The following is a 19,341-nucleotide window of genomic DNA, read 5'->3' as shown; positions in this document are numbered from 1 at the left end:
CTAAGTTTCTGTAAAGGCTGGCTGGATTGGAAATGTTTTCGGTGTTTATAGGCCAGATGGCCTTTGTTGCAACTACTCAATGATGCAGTTATATCTTCAAAATGGTCAAGATGGAGGGGGTAGACAGCATCATGGTTATACAAAGAGACTCTCATGCCTGAGGCTCCAAAGTCACAAATTCAATCCCCTGCACCACCATAAGCCAGAGCTAAGCAGTGCTCTGATAAAAAAACAAATCAAAAAAACCCTAAGTGGTCAAGATAATATGTAAAAATGTGTAAATGAACAAGCAAGATTCTAGTAAAATAAAACCTTATTTATAAAAAAACAGGCCTGGACTGGTCTCAGTGTACATACACACACATACACACTATCTCCTGTAGGTGCTATGTTATGGTCAGAGGACTCCTCCAAGCAGTGTCTGCCAGGGAGCTCTGTCACTGACGGATGTCAGCTGTCTGGGAGAATTCCTGAGTGGAAGGAGCAGGTGGAGGGGAACCTTTTAGAGCATAGTGCTCTTGTGAGGATTTTAGGCACAATATGGCACCCATCCATGTGCCACAGGTGCCACAAAGCTGCCCTGACCTCTGAGGGACATGTGTGGGCACCTATTTTTTACAGTCAGTGGGAACCAGACTAAAAGCACTGAGGGTGACTTCTGTCTCCCAAGAGCTATCTCTGGGGCATAAGAGTCAGGGACACCCTTAGTGCTGGCCTGGGTCACAAGAGGGGAAACCCCAAATTCAATATTATAGCTATATAAACTCCAGGTGAAGACTTCAAAGATAGGATCCTTGAGATGTTCACTAAACTGAGACTAGTGGAGAAGGACTAGAGCAAATTCAGAGAAATAATGAGGAATTCCACAGGAAAATTTCTAATAGTGATCAGAGAAATGAAGTGTACAGTGTCAGAGCTTTTTAAAAAAAAAAAAATCACAGCAGAGAACAGCTACAAGAAGACAGACATCAAGAAAAGTGAACAAGAAGATATGGTAAAAGTCAGAGTGAGTCCAAACCAACAACAAAACCCACAGGTCGATGTGCAAACTGCTGTAACAGAGACGTACAACAGTAGTGTCAGAAAGGATCCAGGATTCAGGAAAATCAGGAGCATATTAACAGGGCGGTGATGCCTCAAGACAGTTTTAAAATGAAGAATCCACTGAACAAACATGGTTGTTCCATCCAGAAAAATGACATTCATTCAGACTTTATAGAGTGTCTGTCGAGAAATCCACAGATAACCTTTCCCTTATAGATGAAATCTCTAGCTGCTTTTAATAGTTTCATTCTCCTTGATTAACATTTTAAATATCATGTGACTCGGTGAACTTAGATTTGGATTCATTTTCTTAGAACTCTTTGAGATTCCTGGATCTTGACGTCTATATCCTTAATTTTTTATTAGTGATTTAATATTTAAGATTATAAGATAATAGAGGCATAATTCCACACCATTCCCACCACCAGAGTTCTGTATACCCATCCCCTCCACTAGAAACTGCTGTAGTCCTCTCAAGAAAACAGGTACGGGTTGATTTTATATCTATTACTAACTAACTATATATAATATATATGTATATATGTATACATACACACACACATATATATATATTCCCCCTTTTTTCTATGATCCCACCTGCACTTCCTAAGTCACACCTATGCCTATTGTTATTTTCAAGTGTCCTTCCTTTTTCCCTCTTCTCTCTTAGATAAGAGAAACAGTCCCTGACTTCCTCTGGTGTTTTCCTTACTATTTAATTATCTGTATTTATTTACTATATAGAGACAGTCAGAAATCGAGAAGGAAGGGGGAGAGAGACAGAAAGACACCCACAGCCCTGCTTCAGCACTTGCAAAGTCTTCACTCTGCAGGTGGAGACTGGGGGCTCGAGGCTGGGTCCCTGTGCGCTGTAACATGTGCGCACAACCAGGTGCGCCACCGCCTGCCCACACCCGTGGTGTTTTCCAAATTCACTTCCCTTTCAGTGATATTATTAAAAAAACACACACACAAAAACAGATTCCTGGTGACTAACACTTTGGGTCCTAGTGGAATGGGGGTAAAGAGCCCTCTAGTTTTCTTTCCCTATCATTACCCACCTGGGAGTATGAACTAAAATTCTTTTTGGGGTACAGAAAGTAGGAGTTCTGGCTTCTGTAATTGCTTCTCCGCTGGACTTGGACATTGGCGGGTCGAGCCATACCTCCAACCTATTTTTCACTAGGTCTCCTTCTTCATTTTTGAGGAAAATTCTCAGCAGTTTTTTTTCCAAAATAAGAATTGTTTCTTTCTCTCCTCCTCCTTGTATCCCATTATGCGGTATCCCAAAACTCCCTTATATTATCTTTACTTATTTTTGGGTGGTCTCATCTACCTTATCTTCTTACTCACCACACATCAACCTTTGATATCTTTATTTCTGAAGGTATTCTCCGCTGCTGCTTTTCTAGTTCAGTTACTATGTTCTTTCACTGTTGTTGCCAGGGTCTCAAAATTCCAGGCTGATTTTATTCAGATGGAGAAAGTGGGGGAGAGAAGACACATCACAGCATCCAGGCTTCGTCCACTGTGTCACAGCAAAGCAGGTTCCTTCCCAGGAAAGCTATCTCACCACTCCAGATGCTGTATTTCTTATTCCTCTGGTTTTTACTATTATTTCTTTCATAATTTAGGTCGTTTTCTTTTTTCTGCAGTTTTTTCACATAACACATCTCATTCCTTGGATCATAGCTTTGAATTTTTCTTTAGGAAGTTTATATAGCTCTACTGAATTTGGGGTTTTCTCTGTGGTGCTGCTCTCTTGGTCCAGCCTGGCAGGTGATCTCCTCTGTCTTCCCTTATGTCTGATTTTCTGTGAGGACCAGAGCTAGCTGAACTTGAGCACTCGTGGATAGCGAGCAAGGACTTGCAGTCACAAATGCCTACTGGCACTATTTTACCAAGGTTCCAAGAAACCAAAAGTCTGAGACAACAGGGATATCAAAAACTACTGGTAGAACAAACTCTGGAAGACAATACACCATAAGTGAGTTACTTATCCACAATGTTAATGCTGTATTACTCCCCAGTCATGGCCCATGGTTATGTGAACTAAGTTCCAAAAGAACCTTTTAAGCTGTATGCAATTTCCATATGGTTTATAGCTTCTGTTCCCCTCTCCCCACCAAACGATTCTCAGCCATAAAGTTGTGGACACAAAACTGTAAGAGAGGTGGAACTGTCCTTACAACTAGCAAGGATGTAATCAAGGTTTTGAATGAAGTATATCTCCACGCAAGAGTACTCAATCCAGCTAGGATATCAATGTAGCCTGACAGTGATGAAGAGCTTTTTCGGAAGCACCAGTTAAAGGCATTTGCTACCAGTTAGGTAGTCCTAAAAGAATACTAAAAGAACTTATCCAAGAGGGAAAATACAGAATGTCCTTTCTCATACAGAGGAAATAAAGGGAACAAAGGCAAATGAAGACAAGTCTTTGGTCTTGATTTGCAGAACTGAATTAATAAAGAGGAACTGAGGCTGGTTGCAAGGGAGGAAATGGTACGATGGGCTTTATGGGCAGGTATCAGTACTTCTGTAGGGGTGTAGTGTGATAACATATTTTGAAGGCATCTGAAGTTGTACTTCTAAAACATTTACAACCTTGTAAACCAAATTTACCTCAAAAAGCAAATATAAACTATTATTAATAAAGGATATTCTGGGAGTCGGGTGGTAGCGCAGAGGGTTAAGCATGTGACGCAAAGCACAAGGACCAGAATAAAGATCCCAGTTCGAGCCCCTGGCTCCCCACTTGCAGGGGAGTCACTTCACAAGCAGTGAAGCAGGTCTGCAGGTGTCTATCTTTCTCTCCCCCTCTGTCTTTCCAATGGCTTTCACCTAATATATGTGGATCTCAGGAATCTTTATTTTTAGCGTCCAAGTAAATTCATGGCCTATATTTTGGAAAATTCCTCTGCAGAATATAGGAAGCTAATGATGGTTTTAAGAATAATAAAAAAAACAGATTCTATGTATTGGTTTATTTACTTTTTTCCTAATTATATCAATAAAAAGTGCTTTCATTTGAAAGTTACTTAAATATTCAAAAAGAAAAAAACTGCTTAAATCTACTAGTTAGAGATAAATATTCAACATTTTGGTATACTTTTTCAACATCTATAGTGCTGCACACATTTAAAAAAGGAAGATCATATATAAACTATTTTGAAGCGTATTATCTTTACTTAAACAAGTGACCTTTTTTATCCTATCATTTTAGTTTTTTCTTGTACCATTATTGATGACAACATTTAGATGAAATACGGATTTTTGGAAGATTGTTCCAGTGACACATGCTCTGAGTCTGAAAATAAGATAAGTTAGAAGCAAGCTCACTATCATAATATTGTGTTGTCGGAAAAGTCATGACATGTTTTTCTATGCAAAAATGAGTCGTGACTTTTCCAAACATTCATAGTTCACACAAAAAATAATAAGGTCTCAACCAAAGTAACTTCAGTAGAAACGGACAGAGAATGTATTTGAAAGTCAACAATCTACGTAAGAGGGATTGTCATTTGTTTAAAATCACATACCAAAAATTCTTATTTAATAAATATTTATAAAGTCCAACGTTACATCAAAGAATAATTCGAAGGGGGGACTGAGCAGTAGCACATCAGGTTAAGTGCCCATAGTACGAAGTGCAAGGACCCATGAAAGGATCCTGGTTCAAGCCCCAGGCTCCTCACCTGCAGGGGGGTCACTTCACATGTTGTGAAGCAGGTCTGAAGGTATCTTTCTCTTTCCCTATCCTCTCAATATCTCTCTGTCTTATCCTATATTAAAAAAAAAAAAAAAAAACTAGAAAAATATGGCCTCCAGGAGCAGTGGGTTCATAGTGTAGGCAACAGGCCCAGCGATAACCCTGGAGCCAAAAAAAGTAACAATTACTAAGAAAAAAATGACAAAAGTATGTATATGCTATATGTAGGATCAGGGTTCCAACTACATTAAGTCCTTCCTCTTTTTCCCTGAGGAATAATTAATATGTAACATTATATTACTTTCAGGTGTATATATATATATATATATATCTCCATGACTCAGTATTCATATATACTCTGCAAAATAATCACCACAGTAACTCCAGTTAACATGTCAGCACATGAAGTTACACAGACTACTATTTTTTTTTAATAATATTTTTTTTATTTAGTTGTATAGAGACAGAAGTTGAGAGGGAAAGGGGTGATACGAAGAGAGGCAGAGAGACACCTGCAGCCCTGCTTCACCATTTGTGAAGCTTTCCCCTGCAGGTGGGGGCCGGGGACTCGAACCCAGGTGCACTGTAACGCGTGCGCTCGACCAGGTGCGCCACCACCTGGCCCCAGACTATTATTTCTTATTTTCTGTCATCACTGAAAATTCGGTGTCTTAGCCTGAGAAAGGGGGGCGGTGCTCCGGAGACAGACACTACAGCACTGAAGCTCTCACCACTACAGTGGGACAGGGTTCAAACCTGGGTCACATGCATGACAAAATGGACACAGTCCCAGGTGAGCTGTATTTCTAGTCCCACATATTTCTGTGATGGGTTTTGTAAGATGCATTCTCTGGCTTGGGTGGTAGAGCAGCTGGCTGAGTGCACATGTTAAAATGCACAAGGACCCAGGTTCAAACCCCCAGTCTCCACCTGCACGGAAGAGTTTCACATGTGGTGCAGTGCTACAGGTGTCTCTACTTCCCCTTCCCTCTTGATTTCTCTCTGTCTTTATCCAATAAATGATTAAATAAAATACTTAAAAAAATTTTTAAACTGTACTCTCAGTACCTTTCAAACATGAAATACAGTACAGTTGTAATAAATTTGCCCTACATTTAAACCCTCTGACTTATTTCTTTCTAACTAAAGAAAAAAGTTTCTGGACTGAATGTGGCATATTGAACCAAAATACTGAATCCTCTAGGAGAGGAGGGATCTGGAGGGAGCGAGGAGGGCAGCAGGGACCCAGTGGTTAATGGCAGAGATGGTCCTATATTGGAGTTAGGAGCGGTGTGGAACACCTGTCACAGGGAGATGTCAGCAACCATACTATAAGCCAATATCCCACCCCACAAATTATTCTAGGGGCCAGGGACGGTGGGGACACGCGACTACGTCTTATCTGACTTCACAACTGCAAAAGCAGGGCCAGAAGAGTCACAGTTGCCCACAGAAGCCAGATCCTCTGTTCTCATGTATGTGTGAGAGCCGTAATGAGAACTGAACACACTAAACAAGAAAATGCTTATGACCAGGTTTTACTCATTATTATTTTTATTTTATTTTATTTCACCAGAGCACTGCTCAGCTCTGGCTTATGGTGGTGCAGGGGATTGGACCTGGGACTTTGGAGCCTCAGGCATGATAGTCTCTTTGCATAACCATTATGCTATCTACCCCTGCCCTTTACTCGTTATTTTTTAAAGATTTATTTCACATGAGATGGAGTGAGAGAGAGGCCGACCGAGGCCCTGCAGTATCTATCACACCAGTACAGGCGGTTCCCAAGGTCCAAGTAGGAGCCTGAGGTGTGCAAGTCCTGAGCTCTGTCAGTTAAATTACTCCCCCAGCCGCCTTACTTTTTAAAAGAATCTGCATACAGAACCTGTGTAGAGTATATACAGGCTCTTTCTGCTGAAACAAGTAGATGTTCCGGGCATTTGGCTCTGTCTTTTTATGTGCCTATTTTTCAGTATCATTTTGGAGCTGTCCCCCTTCTGCATACTCCTGCTACTGAAACATGGGTGAAAGAAAACATTTTGTCCTCCATGAGAAGTTGTAAGACATCATCACAACAAGGAATTTTAGCAAGCAAAGACAAGAACACAAAAACTCTTATAATAAACCAGTTGCACATACAAAGAAATTTTTAAGATGCTGTTACTAATTTTACTATACATACATAAAGATTCCTTACTTAGTAAAGACGCCACATTCACAATGATATAAATGAGAACAATTCTTGTTTATTCCTCTACCATATACTTTTAAAAAGAAACAAGTCTCATTTACCACCTTTGATAGCTCAAAGCAAATATAATCACCCCAAATTTTTCCTACTTGAAAGTTGAAAAAATTCTATTTTGTTTTGTTTTTTGTTCATGCCACGTGAACTTCCTGGGGACTTCACTCAAGGTCTGCACAATTCTACAGCTCCCTGAGGAATCTCTCTTTTTCAGAGAGAGGGTAAAAAGATAAAGATAAAGAGGAGAGACGCCACAGCACTGCTCCACCACTTGGGAAGTCTCCTTTTCTGTGACGCGCTGATGAGGCGGGCTCAGGGCTTGGCTGAACCCAGGTCTTCATGCCTGGAAAAAGGGTGAGTTCTGCTGGGGAAACCATCTCCTGACCACTGACATTTCCAAGTTTACTTCCAGTAGTATTAAATATTCTTTTTTTCTAACTTTTTTAATTTGGTAGGACAGAAAAATTGAGAAGGGAAGGGGAGACTGAGAGGGAGAGAAGGAGAGAGATAACTGCAGCACTGCTTCACCCCTCGTGAAGCTTCCCTTCTGCAGATGGGAACTGGGGCTTGAACCTGGCTCCTCGCACATGGTAATGTGTGCACTCAATCAGATACATCACCACCCAGCCCAGTCTTAAATATTCTAGGTTGAAAAGACAGCTCACCAGAGTTAGTGCACCTGCTTAGGTGCTTAACCATGTGGTTAACCCAAGTTCAAGGTCCTTCTCCATTACACTGGACAAAGCTTTGATGCTATGGTATCCTTCCTCTTCCTCCTCTGGTTCACTGTCTCTGTCTGTCTGAAAAAAGACTTCGGCGGAGCCAAGATGGAGGCTGGAGACAACATCTGGTGTGAACTCCACAAAGAAACTACTTTCAACCTGGGATTCTCGGAGAGGCCACTAGGTTCCAGATGCTACCATGATACCAAATGAACTTCCCTGGATAGATGACCCCACCAATGTGTCCTGGAGCTCCACTTCCCCAGAGTCCTACCCCACTAGGGAAAGAGAGAGACAAGCTGGGAATATGGATCAACCTGCCAATGCCCATGTTCAATGGGGAAGCAATTACAGAAGCCAGACCTCCCACCTTCTGCACCCCATAATGACTCTGGGTCCATACTCCCAGAGGGTTAAAGAATAGGAAAGCTAGGGGTTGGGTGGTAGCACAGTGGGTTAAGAGCATGTGGCGCAAAGAGCAAGGACTGGTAAGGATCACAGTTCAAGCCCCTGGCTCCCACCTGCAGGGGAGTTGCTTCACAGGTGGTGAAGCAGGTCTGCAGGTGTCTGTCTTTCTCTCTTCCTTTCTGTCTTCCCCTCCTCTCTCCATTTCTCTCTGTCCTATCCAACAACAAACAATATCAACATCAACAATAATAACCATAACAAGGCTACAAGAAGAAGAGCAACAAAAGAGAAAAAAAAATGGCCTCCAGGAGCAGTGGATTCATGGAGGCAAAAAAAAAAAAAAAAAAGGAAAGCTAACAGGGGAGGGGATGGGATACAGAGCTCTGGTGGTGGGAATTGTGTGGAGTTGTACCCCTCTTATCCTGTGGTTTTGCCAGTGTTTCCTTTTTATAAATAAAAATTAAAAAAAAGAAAAAAGTCTGCTTGGAATGTAAAGCTCCAGCAACAATAAAGACAAAAAAATTAATTCAAAAGCATTCTATTTACTCTTCCAAGCTACTTTCTCTATTAACAGACTATCTATATGTGTGTGTGTGTGTGTGTGTGTGTGTGTGTGTGTGTGTGTGTGTGTGTGTAGCTGATTTCTATTTATTTGGCATAGTCCTAGAAGAAACCTGTGTGAGTCTAGCTATTTTGATAGTATTATTTTCTTCCAAATATATATTATAATGATAAATATAATTCAGAATAAAAGTCTCATGAATTATCAGTTACGTGTAACACATATAAACTAAAAGTACCTGCATCATATATTATGGTTCCCAAATCTATTCAGACTGTTAAAATTCAGACAGAAATTATAAGAATACACTCTAAGGGAGGAGGGTAGATAGCATAATGGTTATGCAATCAGACTCTCCTGCCTGAGACTTCAACGTCCCAGGTTCAATCCCCCACACCACCATAAGCCAGAACTGAACAGTGTTCTGGTAAAAACAAACAAACAAACAAACAACCACTCTACTAATAATCTGAAAGAGATTAGAACATACCAAAAAAAGTACAATACATGCCTCTATACTATGGCTTCATCATCTTCTGAAATATCAGTATTTCTGTATTAGGGACAAAAACTATTATCATAAAGGAAATTTCCCCCTAAAAGACAAATCTCATCATATGGGGGGAGGGGGAACAGACTAAAGTATACAAATGTTGTGAGACAGTAATTTTATTATAATATGCATGTTAACTGAAGTAAAAAAACAAAAAAAGTAAAGAGGAAACACACTTAAGAAATACATAAAAATATAATGACCAAGAGTTTTCCAAACTAAATAGAAGTTGTCACACCACAGAACTAGAATGTCCAGAGAATATCAGAAAAATAGACACGTCATACTCAAATGTAAAGATACAACAGTTCTTAAGAAGGAAAATCCTACAGTTACCTAGGGGAAAAGGCACTTTACTTACAGAAAATCAAATTAAGAATACAGCAAAAAAAAGGGGGGGAGAAATACAGGCAAGTTGATAACACTCAAAGCAACATTAAAAGCATATTCTAAGTAATGCAAAGTATTTTCTATTACAAAGCATTGCAGGAATATTTGGAAGCACACATCTGTAAAGCTTCATAACACATACGGGGTTATGCATATTATGTTATTCGTTCCAAGTGTATATTATAAACCTGGGATCATCACTGGAATCATTTCAGAAATCAGGTACCAACAGCAGTCCAGCAGGTGGCACAGTGGCTGAGCAAAGGAACTGCAAGTGTTTCAACACTGGCACCACATTTGCCAGTCTTTTCTAATATCAACAAGTAAATTTTAAAAAATTCTTGTCAGAAAATAGAAGTGAGAAATAAATCATAAAAATATCTAAGTGATCCAAAAGAGGAAAAAAGGACAGAATATAATGAGAAATATCTAGCACAGTGGTAGATTTTAATACAGTGATATTCCTGATTATATTAAATGTGATCAAAGCACCAATTAAAGGAGAAAGATTGCTAGATTGATGAACCAAAAAAAAAAAAAGTCCAATTATACACTATCTAGAATAAACTTGCCTTTAAATGTAAAAACATAAGAGGGATGAAAACAGAAGGGGAGGAAAAGGTATGTTGGGAGATAGGTCTCTTCTATTTTAAGTTTCACTTATTCATTTTTTATGAGAGGAAAATGACAGAGATAGCAAGGCCAGTGTGCCACTCTGCTCTGGCATACTGGTGCTGGGAAGTGAACCTGGGGCCTCTGGAGACTCAAGCATACAAGTCCTATGCTCTAATACTGAGATACCTCCCTAGTACTTCTGGAGTGGCTGTCATTGAACCTACTTCTCAATACTTAGCCTACAATCATCTCCCAAGTTCCTCCTAATTAATAGACAAAAGTAGAGACCCAGGGGTTTCACGTCTACTGCCAACAGCTATGAAATGTGTAGCAAGTTAACTTACCTTGCAAAACAGATGTCAAACCCTTTTTTTTTTAATTTCTTTATTGGGGAATTAATGTTTTACACTCACATGTCAAACCTTTTCTTGACATGATACAACATGTAAACACTAATTAAAAAAAGCTAGAGTAATTAGATTAATAATAAAGATTTCAGAACAAAGATAAAGTGGCCACTTCACCAAGAAGACATAGTAATCCTAAGTATGTGTGAACTGAATGAGCTTAACATATATGAAGAAAAACTGATAAAAATAGCCATATCTACAACTTAGAAACTTCAACACTTTATAATTTGACAGAGCAAGTAAATGATAGGCACAGAAAAACTTCATCTTGTGAGAGAAAATGTATCAACTCACAAGGAAGTATCATTTACAATATGCCTTTTAACAGTAAGACTTAAGTCTGAAAATTCTAAATGTGGATGAAGATATGGAACAGAAGCTTTTCTACACTACTGATGGGAGTACAGCTTGGTAGAACCACTCTGGGAGACCAATTTTGCATAACCCAGCAGAGGAGAAATGTGTATACCCTAACCTAACCAAAAATTGCACCTCTAGTGTAACCAGGATAAATTCTGAAACACGAGCACTAAAAGACATATTCAACAGTGTGTGTAACAGTATTGCTTCTAATTGCAAAACTGGTTAAGAGGGCTAGAGAAATAGCTCACTTGGACAGCGTGAGGCCTTGTAATATGCACAACCAAGGTTTGGGTCAGTCCTCTTCAGGTGAAGGACATGTTAGTGCTCTGATCTCAATCTCTGGAGTGGGGGGGTGGGGGTGGGAGAGTGGCAAGAAACGGCACACCTGGTAGAGAACACAGGTTATGAAGCATAAAGACCTGGGTCAGAGCACCCAGTCGTCGTATGGGAAAACTCTTCACCCACGTACACGGTGCCTGTTGCTAGTGCACCTGGTTGGGCAAACGCATGATCATGTACAAGGATCGGGGTTCAAGCTCCAAGTCCGGTAAGCAGGGGGAAGCTCCACAAGGGGGAGTAGCTGCTACTTGTGTGTGCGTGTCCCTCACCTTCTCAATTTCTGTCTGTCCTATCAATAAAATTAACAACAACAAACAAAAACTAGAGGTAAAAGAGATGTTTTTTTCTTTTTTTAATTATTTATTTTTTTTTTTACCCTTGTTTCATTGCTGTAGTTATTGTTGTTATTGATGTCGTTGTCGTTGGATAGGATGGAGAGAAATGGAGAGAGGAGGGGAGGACAGAGGAGGAGAGAAAGAGAGACACCTGCAGACCTGCTTTACCGCTTGTGAAGTGACTCCCTGGCAGGTGGGGAGCCAGGGGCTCAAACCATAAGGGATCCTTACACGTCGGTCTTTGGGCTTTGCACCACCTGTGTTTAACCTGCTGCGCTACCGCCAAACTCCCAAGAGATGAATGTTTTAATCTATATGGTTTGTATATACCTCAATAAATATAAGAGAACAATCTTATCAACTTTTAGGTGGAAACTGAAGAAAACTTAATGAACATTCTACACTCCAGTCTTCTGGCAAACATCAGGCTAGATAGTTTCTTGTATATCAGTGGATAAGCGGGAACTACACACACACTTAGTGTAGCAAAAACAAACAAAAAAATCCCAAAATGTAAGAAACAGGAGAAGTGTGGAAATTAGCTAATCTACTATTTGTTCTCAGTAAGATAAGAAAATAGTTTCTGTGAAAGATCTTTCATAAGGAAATATCAATAAAAAATGAATGGGAACTATAATAATCACAATAGAAGAGACAGAATAAGACATAAATGGAATACTAAGATACAATGAAAAAAGGCAGGCAACAACAAAAAAAAATCCATACTGGGGGGAGCCAGGCGGTAGCGCAGTGGGTTAAGTGCACTTGGCGCGAAGCACAAGGGCCAGCGTAAGGATCCCGGTTCGAGTCCCTGACTCCCCACCTGTAGAGGAGTCCCTTCACAGGTGGTGAAGCAGGTCAGCAGGTGTCTATCTTTCTCTCCCCCTCTCTCCATTTCTCTCTGTCCTGTCCAACAACGATGACATCAATATCAACAACAAGAAAACAACAAAAGCAAATAAATATTTTTTAAAAAAATCCATACTGGAGAAGAGAAACAAGAGAATCTCTACCGCAGAAAAACATGCCGGTAATGTAGATGAAAAAAAAAAAAAAAATCACCACAACTGAGAAAGGACAGAGTTAAAAATAAGAAGGAAAAGAGATAAAAGAAGAAATGTGCTACTATCCACAAAAGTGGGTATTTCTTTCTCTCTCTCCCTTTTTTTCCCAGGGTCCGGGCCTTACATGTGTACAATTTCACTGCTCTCAGACTAATTTTTTCAATCAAATAAGGAAAAAGAAGAGGAAAGGCACTCCCATGTGCTGTCCCTTGGCCTCATGAACAGCAAGGCATGTGACCTATCCTGTGAATTCTCTCTCCAGTCCTGGGTGATTCTTTAAAAATAAATAAGCAAACAAACAAATAAAGGTCCTTAGAGTTTGCTCCCCTAGTGGAGTGCCACATGCACCATGTACAAGGAACTGGGTTTGAGCCCCAGTCTCACACAAAAGTGCTATGGACAGGGAAAGCTTCATGAGAAGCGAAGCAGCACTGTAATATCTTGTTTCTCTTTCCCTTTCTTTTCCCTCCTCTTTCCCTGTCAAAATTAAATCAGTCAAAAATGCATGAAGTATTCAAAAAAAAAATGGGATTCTTTACCACCAATGGTTTAAAAAACATTGTTATAAGAGACCAATCAGTTAAGATTTGTGTGTCAAATTATAGTAAGTTAAAACAATTACAGACACAAAACAAAAATAAAGCAAGCAGTATATGAAGTGAGAATACACTAGACCACAGACAGAATTAAAAAGTACATAAAGAATCAAAACTCATAAAATGTCCCATTTTCTTTAGGAGTCGCCTATTAACATGACATCTTATCAGTGTTTCAGGATGGAAAATTACATATTAAATATACACATTGTGAGATGTATTACAAACTGACAATGTTAGTTTTTTATTATCCTTATTTATTTGTTGGATAGATAGGCAGAAATTGAGAGGAAGGGGGAGACAGAGAAAGAGAGTTAGACACGGGGGGAGAGAGAGAGAGAAACCTGCAGCACTGTTTCACTACCTGTGAAGCTTTCCCCCTGCAGGTGGGGCTGGGGGCTTGAACCCAGGTGTGTGCTCAGCCAGGTGCACCATCACCCAGCTCCACAGTGCTCAAGTAATAAAAAGAGTATGTCAGTAATTTAATATGAAATAAATGTAACACTTTTTTTAAATGATTCTTTTTTTTTAATCATTACTTATTTGCTAGAGACAGACATATTGATAAGAGAGAGGAAGAGAGACAGTGAGACACCTCCAGCCCTGCTTCACCACTCGTGAGGCTTGCCCCTGTAGATGGGGACTGGGAGCTTGAACCCGGTCCTTGCACATTGTAACATGTGCACTCAGCCAAGTTCACCACTACCCAGCCCCAAATGTAACACTTTAAACTGCCAATGAGGCATTTATAAAGATACTGATGGTAGGACATATATCATAAGGAACGTATTGATAGTGCGGAAAAAATTAAAATAAAGTAAAGCATGGCAAGAACTAGCGAACAATTCCCCACTAAAATCCCTTCAGAAGTCCTGTTTGCTCTTGTTCTTATGATGCTGTCGAGTACAATTACATATGAAGAGAGAATTTGTCAACTATGCACACTTTCGAAAACCACATGCACCAACAACTGTATTTATGTTGAGTGTGAACAATTAATCCCAATGAAAAAGTTTTAAAAAATAATAATCATTTAAAAAGGTCATGTTTGAAAAGAACAATCAAGTAATGGCACAGAAAAAGGCTCATGTTGCTGACAGAAAGAACCTCTGGATTACAGGTTTTCTCATTTGAAATCCTTGTAAGACATTAAAAAACAAATGAAAAAAATTGGCACACAAGATCTGTTCAGTTCGGTGTGAGCAATTGGTTATTTTTAAAAAACTGTTATAATTGTTTGCTTTCCTAGAACTGTATTCCTATATAATGAAGCAAGTAAGCGGGCAAGTTGAAGAGACTTAGATGACGGACTATCCTGATCCATCAGTTACCTCCTGACAGTGCACTCTTAGTGGATACTTGGTACAAACTTATCTGATAGATGAAGTGAATTGTTTGCACAGAGATTTTACTTTTTCCAGAAGCAAGTAACTGTAATAATGGACAAAGTCTCCTCAAAAGTAAGACAATAGTGGTACAGCAGATAGAAGAAGTAATGGTCCCTTATTGAGTCATACACTTAGGAAAGCCATACCAAACGGACTGAGTTTGGCCCCATGGTTTATGATCCATGAGTACTCAAGAAAAATATTGGGCTGTCAGAAAAGTCATGACACACTTTTTGCAGAGAAAAACAGAAAAAATATGTCATGATTTTTCCAACAGCCTGATATATGGGTTTCTTTTGTTGCTCCCGTAGACCTGAGCACTACCATTATCTCCAAATGAAGGCTGATGTGTTGGAGAACAGGGCCCTCTACCGTGTTAGCAAACAGCATGACAGCCGTCAGGCTTACAAATGAAGCGATCACAGAGCAAGCAGCTCCAGAGATATCAGTGATTGCGGCTAATTCAGGAAGCCCAGACGGAATCAAGACCAGAATTGTTTGTTAGCTGAGTCCATCCCCAAATCATGGGCTATAATATAGTAAGTGGGTACTGTTTTACACCCCTACGTTTTAGGGAGGTTTGCTAGGTAAAAACCAATATAAGTGGGAGGGGAATAGGATTAGTGGCTAAGGAAAACTTCTGTTTGATTTATCTGTTAGGAGAAATCATATTTTGCTTCTCTGATGCTTCTGTTTAGGTAAGTAAAGGCCTAGTGTAAGTTTCCTCATTTTAGTCCTCGCAAGCTCTCGAGCAAATGTTGAACTTTATGCAAAAGTTAACATCTCCATGCTTCATTTCTTCAACTGTAAAGTGGGAATTATAGTACCTGTTTCAGAGTTATAAAGACCAAACACTAAGAATAGGGTACACAAAAAGGGCTCATCAATGATCTAAAATCTTAGTAAGATATCAGATTAAATTATTTTGACTAACCTGGTTCTATTATTAAATTACTAGAGTGTTGGGAGTAGGGCGGTAACGCAGCAGGTTAAGCGCATGTGGCACAAAGAGCAAGACGCCAACTAAAGATACTGGTTCGAGCCCCCAGTTCCCCACATACAGGGAAGTCGTTTCACAAATGGTGAAGCAGGTCTGCAGGTATCTGTCTTTCTCTCCCCCTCTGTCTTCCCCTTCTCTCTCCATTTCTCTCTGTCCTATCCAAGGACTGCATCGATAACAACAACAATAATAACTACAACAATAAAACAACAAGAGCAACAAAAGGGAATAAAGATTTTAAAAAATTATTAGAGTATCTTCAAGCAAGGTATAGTTCATCAAAATTAACTTAAAATCTTTCCACTAACTTCACAAAAATTAAAACAATGTTATTAAACAAATCGTGAGAGAGGGAGATGTAGGGAAAAAATGGGAAAAGAAAACTGAAACTCCAGGGGTCAGGTGGTGAGACACCTGGTTAAGCGCACACAATACAGCGCACAAGGACATAGTTTTAAGCCTCTGGTCCCCACCTGCTGGGGGAAAGCTTCATGAGTGGTGAGGCAGGGCGGCAGGTGTCTGTCTGTCTCCCTCCCTCTCTATCTATTTTCCCTTCCTTTCTCAACTTTCCTCAGTCTCTAGCCAATAGTAAATAAGTAATATTTTAAAACAGAAAAATACATACTTATTGAAAAAAAAAGAAAGAAAACAAACTCCACAGAATAATGAATTCACATGGGCCAAATATCCAAATCCTAAATAGGTTTAAAAACCAAAGACTTCAATTTTTGTATGTGCTACAAACTCACAAAATGTAAAAAAAACAAGAACAATAAATAAGTACTACTGTGATTGCCAGCACACACTTTCAACATATTCTACTATGAAAATGAAAACAAACAAAATTACTACCAATGACTTCAGGAAATACAGCCCTTATACAAGAAATACATCTAAACTAATCTGCAAAATAGGAAAATCGTAGCCTCGCCTTGATCAATGGCTTAAGATCTGGCGGTGATACATTTCTATCTACAATGATATCTATCATCACAGTTTAAAAAGTATAGTTAGGCCTGGGTGGGGCACTTAAAAAAATCATCCATTTTTTAGAGGATGTTTTAAATAAGCAATTACCTAGCCTGTAGACAAGAGTCAGTGACCAATTATAAAAACTTTGTAACACAATGTACAAGTATTTCAGTTCGACCATTGTGAGGAGGGAACAGATGATAGACAAATTCCACTTTTCTTTACAGTTGGAACATTTTGAAGAATGGTGAGTACATATGAAATAATGTGGCAGATTTTAGAGCTACAAGGGAAAAGTATATAATTCCTTTGTTACTATGTATGCCAAACATTTGCCATGAGGTAGAGATTATTAACACTCATTTTATAGGAGGAAATTCGGGCTCACAGAGAAGTGAGGTAACTTGCCCAGGGTCTCCCAGCAGGGAAAGGCACTGCGGAGGTTACAGGAATAAGTATAGGCACACACACACACACACACACAGGAATGAAGTGCTGTGGTTGTGCAGACCAGCAAGTACAACACTCAGTGTGACGAGTCCTTTATCAATGTGCAAAGACAGTGGGGATCCAAGGAGATAGTTTGGGGGAAGTGGGCAATGGAGTCATAGAAGGATTTTAAGAGGTTGACATCTATCTTGTTGTTTTTAAGGATGTGTAGGATTTACCAACTTCAATGCCAAGGCTCACCCCCACCCACCTCATCCCCAATATATTAACCAAAATAATTACTTACTTGAAATTGAGAAAAACAATTTTGAGAGAAATCTTCCTCAGACATATTATTCCATAGTTTTAAAACAAATAATATGATGACAGTTTAATTTTTAGGTTGCTTTTATGTGGCTTGTCTTGCTTTTAATTCTGAAATGAAATTTAGATTAGTCATTTTCTTATTCTGAGAAACTAGGAGTATGCCAACATGTTTTAACTTTACATTTTTTTCACACATCAACACGTATTATTACAGTCATTTCACCACCTAGAAACAAAACCTAGTTGAATATAGAAATTACTTTGACGTGTAAATATATATGCGAAATAAGGTGTTTTTTTTTTAAATTCTTGTTTTTTGGTAATGACCTGCCTTGGTAATAATAATAAATGGACAAGAAATATAAAACTCTTGTTATACTGCAATACACTACACAAGCATTTTTTAGGTAGCATGCTTTCATTTATTATTGGAATCATTTATATAGTGAATACTCTCTCAACTTAGAGAAAATTAAATAACTTCTCCTAGGGAGATTAACCTAAAATCCTTAGTTTTTCTCACAACTATCATCTAAAAGGAAAATAGAATTGGACCAAAACAAACAAACAAAAAAACCCACCACCACCACTAACAACAACAAAAAACCACTGCATTTTCCAATGACAATTACTACCCCCCTTTTTTTTCCCAGAATTTATTTCAGGAGGCATATATTCTGTTTCTGCTTCAGAAAACAGTTGTTTGCCAAACTAATTAAGGAACCAAAATTTTTCACTTAAAAAAAATGAAATATTTAAAAATCTAGAGGACTAGAACACAGAAGATCATGTGGAAAACTTAAAACAAATGACCACCTCTCCCAGAAAACAAATATACACACACTTAAAAGTTAGACTGTCATCAGTAGGGCATACTTTTAATTATGATTGTTTTGGTCTCACATATGCGTCCACTTTGTGTTTGTACAGAGGAAGGTTTTTGGGTTGTTTTTTTTTTTTTAATTTTTACTTAAAATACCTATCTCTGGCTTTCTCTGTATCTGGAAACAATAAGTAAGCCCAGAGCTCACTAGACTCTCCTGCCATTATTTATTATTTTGCTTATATTACTGTAGTGTTAAAACAATAGCTGTTACCAGAATGATGTACCTCATACAGAACCTGGAGCTTAGTAAGTTTCTAGGTGTATCTGAAAACTCTAGACGGAGGCACTATCTCTTAAAGTCCACTTAACTCAACCTCCCTGATCCAAATCATTCTTCCTATTATTTTTTTGGTATTTTATTTATTTATTTACTTACTTATTGGATAGAGACAGACAAATTGAGGGGGAAGGGAGAGATAGAGAGGAAAAGAGATCATCTGCAGACCTTCTCTCCTGCAGGTGAGGGCTTGAACCCAGGTCCTTGTGCACTGTAACATGTGCATTCAATGGGTGCTCCACCACCCAGCCCTCATTATTACTTTAAAATGAACAAATTTTAATCCAATCAAAAGAAGGCCAGAAGGTATCTGACTATAGAATCAGAAGGATTTGAACAATCTATTGATGCAGTCTGTTTCATTCTGCATAACTGTATACATACAATTCTGTATCAATTTTTATGTATATATTCTCTAGTTTATTTAGTTCAACCTTCATTTATTTTTTTAAGAGAATTCACTACAATTATCACAAAAGAAACTGCACTGTAACCTACAAAAAGATTCTAAATACTACTAAATACAGTAGGACCTCGTTTTTTTAATCATTATTTTACTATAATTCTTGCAGGTTTTGGGAGACCACCTAGAACTGAGAATCAAGATCCCGTTTTCATACCCAACCTACTATAAGATAGTGGGCAAGTCTCTGCTCCTATCCAGACTTTAGTGTTCTGGGGTATGATTTGACTAAAACAAGGCTTCC

At 38.9% G+C, this 19,341-nt stretch overlaps 1 protein-coding gene across 2 annotated transcripts in view; it reads right to left on the bottom strand.

Moving 5' to 3' along the window:
* Window positions 1-19,341, bottom strand: part of REV3L (REV3 like, DNA directed polymerase zeta catalytic subunit) — a 154,230-nt gene that overhangs the window by 125,057 nt on the left and 9,832 nt on the right. The window contains exon 1 of one of the 2 annotated variants that reach the window (XM_060190601.1): window positions 17,452-17,579. The exons of the other annotated variant lie outside the window; for it this stretch is intronic. The gene's annotated coding sequence lies outside the window, so the exon portion shown is untranslated. Of the gene's footprint in view, window positions 1-17,451; window positions 17,580-19,341 lie in introns of those variants that run through there. 2 annotated transcript variants of the gene reach the window in all.

The sequence above is a fragment of the Erinaceus europaeus genome, chromosome 4, assembly GCF_950295315.1.
Source record: "Erinaceus europaeus chromosome 4, mEriEur2.1, whole genome shotgun sequence".
NCBI lineage: Eukaryota > Metazoa > Chordata > Mammalia > Eulipotyphla > Erinaceidae > Erinaceus > Erinaceus europaeus.
Note: the sequence above shows the minus strand (reverse complement) of the source record. Positions and strands in the feature narration are given on the sequence as shown.